Consider the following 6,000-nt stretch of genomic DNA (forward strand, 5'->3'; position numbering starts at 1 on the left):
GCATTAAACCACTCACTATTCCAAGTATAAACTCAAACAACCCAATATAGCTGACAATCTCCATATCTATTGGCTGGTTATTCAGGGTTGCCACCATCTCCTGTAAATAATTCCCCCCTTCCTCTGTGTGTCCACGAACATTACTTTTTTGAGTAGGACAAATGTTTTTTTATAAAAAATATTATGAATTATAAACAACCCAAAAAGACTTATTTGGAATTTTTATATTGTTTGAACTTGTTGAATAATAGATTTTTATAATTGATTAAGTATTTAGTGAAGATTGTTTGTACAATAAACACCTCTTCAAAAATCTATGTTGCATTGTCCACGGACTTAACGTCTGTGGATATTAAATTTGCGAAATATAATTTTTTTCTTTACTAATTTGTCACAAAAAGTGGTAAAAGGGTGCATAAAATGATAAGCCTGTTTAGTTTTTTTTTTAATGTTAATGGTTTTTTATGGCAGTCCGTGAACATGATTTTGTACGTTTATGGGCTCGAATGACCCTTGTAAATAATGTATGGGCTCATATTTTCCAATGGCAGTGTATAATCTGATTCACAATGATTTCATAATTTTACGAACGTTGCTGTACCCTTAATGATTCAGTTTCAATATCTAATGCAAACAATCTGATCTTTACTTTAATTATGATTATTTTATGAATTTCCTTCTACTAATTTTTGACTATTTTTCTCTAAGAGGTTAATAATTGGTCGTTTTATGGGTATATAAGTAAGACTCTTGCGATGTCTGAGTGCCTCCATCGTTAATCTGTTAATCTTTTGTCGGCTTCGATGAGCGTAGGTTAGCTTTGCCTGAGGCAATATGATTCTTGTAATCGCTCACTGCGTGCTTACGTGTCATTTGTTCATTCCCATATATTGTCTCTATTGATTTTCCTCCACACTCCGTCGTAGACCATCCATAATCATAATACCAAACACATTTCTTTCATTTTTTATTTTACCTGTTCATAGCAGTTGTGTTTTTACCAAAATATTGAACCGTTTATTAATATGTATCACATAAAGCATTAATAATATTATCAAACCACTTGCTTTACGTATTTTTATGGACTCAGAGGTGAGGTTAAACGAGCGTTGTATTTGTTGAGCCGCAAGCGATGGATTCAATAAATTACGTGCAGATTGAAAATTAGTGAGTACCACCTTAAGCTACAAAATCGTTTTTTAATGCCCAGTGTACGTTAAAAAAGTAAAAATTAGTGAATAAAATTTAAAATTTTACTTGCAAGTATATCCCAGTAAATTTTATTGAAATTATTTAAGCTTTACTGAACTCAAGTAGATCGCTGAATGATGATACTTGAATTTTAAGTAATATATCCGTTTATTAAACACGAACGGTAGATTATAAGGACGTGAGAATACGTATGAAGTATCCTAAGTTAATGATATTGAATTGGAATTTATGATAAACCGCTCAGGGAGCATTTAAAGCTCGAGAATCAATACTCTGAGAGTCTTCTTCATACGATTGATGTGTCCCCTTTCTTAATGGGAACGAATATTGATAGCCAGAGCCTTGGCATCTTTTCTATTTGGCCTTCAAAAGCAACGGGGATAAATTGCAGTTTTCTCCGAGGAGTTGATGAAAGAGAAGATTAAATTCAATTTTGTCCGTTTACTTAATGGGACGCATCCCGATTGATTGGCAATGGAAAAATGTGACAGGAAAGGAAAATGTAAAAAAGAAGCAAAAGAGTTTTCAGGCAGTGGCGTACCCAGGAGGTGGGTCCGGGGGGTCCGGACCCTCCCCGCCCCCCGAAATATAAAAACGCAATCATTTTCAAAATTCACTAACTCTTGCTTTACTTTGTGGTTTTCCATTATAAGTTTCCTGGATATCAGGTAATTACTTCCACCACTTATTTTTTTATCAGAGGGCGACCCAGGTTTCAATGAATTATCATCTTTAGGCGCAAATTATGATTTGTATATCTTATAAGATGATGATAATTCATTGAAACCCGGGTCACGCTCTGATAAAGAATAAGTGGTATAAGTAATTGTCTGATATCCAGGAAACTTGCAATTAATTTCCTTCATAAAAGAAAACAAAATATTGAAAAATCATGTATTTACAATATATTTCTATAAAAAATTTAGTTATTTCGATTATGAAAAGTGTTAAAATTAGTTTAAAACCCACTAATTAGTACCCTGCTTTTCAAAAATTTACACCCTTGGTTTTTGGACCCCCCCGAACGAAATTCTTGGCTACTGTTTTCAGGGAAGCGATTTCATAGTTTTAAAGATAGTTTATCCTTGGATATTATTGGAAAATAAATTTGAAAAAGTGGAAATCAGTTTCAAAAATGCAATTCACTACCAACGACTTTAAATGCCGATTTCCAATTTCACGTTTGGCGTCCAAGTTTCGCGGTTAAACGGCTGGCGAAAATATTTTTACCCCCAACGTCAAAAATTAATAGACATTAAAAATAAAAACGGAAGTTCTTGAAGAAATGACACGGCGACCCGCTACCCTGAGCGTTGGGCGAAAAAATATGAAATTGCTATCAAAACGGAATATCCATGCAGTGAAAACGTTTAGAGAAATTTGGCGATTAAAAGGAAAATTGTTTTATAAATTTCCACGTGAGAAAATATGACTACGTTTGTGGCAAGTTACTTTTGTGCTTAAACAATAAAAGACAGAATATTATTAACATTTACAATTTTCAAGTGGATGTGAAAGTTCTCCCTGATTGACATTCAACCTATTTGTAATGCTCTGTATATACTGATGAATCATGAGAGGATACATTAATTTTACGACTGAGGGAAACATTTCGTTATTCTTGGATAAAATACTTATAACAGCCTTAATATATGCGGCCAATTAATTCTCATTTCCACATTGTGACTCCTTCACTTGACTTCACGGGTATTAAAAGAGCCATTAAAGTTTGGTATATGACTTTCACTGAAGGATATTTAAAAAACATTTTAGTGTAATAGGCTTTTAACTTAGTAAAAGACTTAAGAATTAGAATTAAGAATTAAAAGACTTATTAATCTCTTACGAATAGTCGTACGGATGAAACACTAATCAAGCATGTGAAAGGCACTTACATGTAAGAAAAATTATGAGCAATTATAACATTTACAATTTTCATTATTTATATTTGAATAAAGTCCTACAACCGGTATAAAAATAGTAAAAGTGCTGCCAATATCACAATTTTTTTCATTAAGAATGTCTACCAAATTGCTCTGTTATCACGGATGCAGAAGTGTGATTATGTAAATGACAATGAAATACTTGCCTTGAACTTAAATTTCCCGTTATGAAAAGGTAAAAGTGCGAACAATTAACTTTTAGGTCTCAAATAGAATTACAATTGAGTAAAGTATTCATGATGAGTTAATTACGCATCATAAAGAATGAAGTTTCGATGCCCTATTTAAAAAAAAACAGACTTAAGAGGACTTTCATTATTCATTTTAATATTTGTGTGCATTCTTGCTTAAAAATTATATGTAAGTTGTTTTTGTACAGGGCTTAGCAACGAAATAGCTTTAAAAAATTTTTAATTATCTTTGGAATTGCAGTTAATACGGTAATAAATGAGGGCTGACGCCCTGCAATATGGCTATGTCATGCAATAAATGTAATGGCATAACCCATCACCACGCATGGCAGTGGATTTATGGCTCCCGCCCGTCACCCATGGCTGAGTAAAAGGCCACGAGGAGCCCACGAATGGCGTGCGTATTGATTGAATAAGTCCGACGTAGTCTCCCGGCATTAATTTTGCGACACGCCGCTGATTGGGATGGATATCCCTCCACTGCCGGTGGGACGCGGTGGAATGTGTCGGGTGAAGGTAGAAATGGATAAACGAGGAGGTGAGAGAGAAGAGGGAATCGGAGACACATACACACCAAACTCTCTCTCACGACATGTTAGAGAGTGCAAGGGCATGACGGGAAATGGGGTCAGGGCGCAAAATTTTGGCGACGCGATGGGCGGATGAGTTTGAGCATCCCCTAATCGTCAGTCCATAAGGCCCTAACGAGTGGGGGAGAGAAGGTGGTTAATGGAATGGGCCTATTCCAAGTCCTAACGCTCTAGAAAGAGAGAGAGAGAAGGTATCTGCCTGGGGGGCTACGTTTCAGGACCTACCAGAGTGGAGTAATGATTCGGAACGAAAGTGGAGAATGGCCACACAGAGAGTAGAAAGAATTAATCTATTCTAGATGGGGCAAAAAAATACTCCTCGGACTAGGAGATAGGTGAGCATCATCCGTCTTTTAAAAAGCATGTAACTTTATTGCGCGAACTTGGCCTTTCTTCTGGATCGTTAGGTGAAAAATTCATTTGTGACAGTATTAAGATGAGTGGAGCTCTAGTTAAATGCTTTAATGGTACTTTTGGTGCTTAAATTGAAAAAGAATTTTGTACTTTACGGGAAATACTTTCCAGAATCACGTTATTATCTGCCTCATTTTGACGACTGACCGTTTTAATCATCCTATAGTTAGGTATAATGACAGAATAATTGGTTAGTAGAAATGAGCTTGAAATACTCACGGGTGCTCGTTTCTTTTATTAAACTATTTTGATTAAAACTTCCTAAAATCAATTAGAAATTCAAATTAATACGGCGCAATGTATTATCTTCATAAAGTTATCTTCTTCTTAAAGTCTTCATAGTGTATATTTTGTGTGTGTATATTTAAAAATAAAAGCAAGGAGTAAATCATGAAATAGGCAATAATTCATACTATGGCATTTGAGGCGAGTAATGCCCCCTATCTTTATTTGGAGTTCTGTATCCAGGAAGAGCTTTGCATATCTCTTCTTCTGTATGAAAAATCCTCGACAATGCTTGAACAACTCGTGACTGCCAAAAATGAGGAAGCCAAAAGTGATGGCGACATTGTTTGGTTTGGTCTTATACGGCGTTATCAAGTTATGAAAAAATGTGAAGCCGTGTATTAAGTGCCAATTCCATCCCGTCACTGAATTTGCTAACTTACATCAAAGCTGCGGGCGTGGCTGAAATAAATTGGAAAGGTGTGATAATGGACGATGGAAACGGCAATTGTTCGGTGACAATGAACTTGGGCAAATATTTATTGGCAGCGCCGGAGGAAAACATGTCCCAATATGTGTACACTACGGTTGAACAAGTGTTGGCGGAAATTTAGCTCTTCTGTCTACCTGTTTGAAGTTAATTTTAGTCGCTTACTCTCGGCGAGGTGTTGGTTTCAATGAAAATGCCTAGTTGGCAAAATTTGAGGGCAGAGAGGTTAATATTAGAAGGCCTTCGGAAACTAAGTCAAGGCTGAGAACAAGATGTCCCTGGAATAATCACTTACGTAACAAAAATTGGCTATCTTATGAATTATTATTTTTATTATTGCTGCAAAAGTATCATAATGAACTCGTCTTTCAGTTTCCGTTTACTTTCATGGAATAATTCGAAGTGCAATCGAAGAAGAAAATATATCATGGTGGGAAAATGGGCTATATCATATATAATGGTGAGGTAATGTAAGATCAGAAGTTGTATACCACTTATTGGCAATTTTTCTAAATTATTAATCGTGCTTTAAACAAATGAATGCTTAAAAATATAAAATAGGTGACAACGTTTTGAGATTAATATTTTTTGTTTTTTTTTCTTATTCGCAATAAATTGGCAAAATAACTTTTCATGTATTTTAAATTAATACCTATATTCATCGTAAGTAACGAATGTGCTAAGATAAGGATTTGCATAATAGTAGATATTACTTTCTTGAAGAATCAATGTATTGTAATTTTTGTTCGGAAGAATTCCTTGCAACGTTGTAAATTAAATTGATCAATTCACACCGTCTGATTTACAAAGTAATCTTTGACAATAAGATAAAAAAAGTTTGTTAATGAAGAGTGATCCTACAAAATACCTTGATAAAATTGAGGACGAGAAATTCTTTTCTCAACTATTTAAGAGAAAATCTGGAACAAAACAGA

This window comes from Ischnura elegans, chromosome 3 (genome assembly GCF_921293095.1).
Source record: "Ischnura elegans chromosome 3, ioIscEleg1.1, whole genome shotgun sequence".
Taxonomy (NCBI): Eukaryota; Metazoa; Arthropoda; class Insecta; order Odonata; family Coenagrionidae; genus Ischnura; species Ischnura elegans.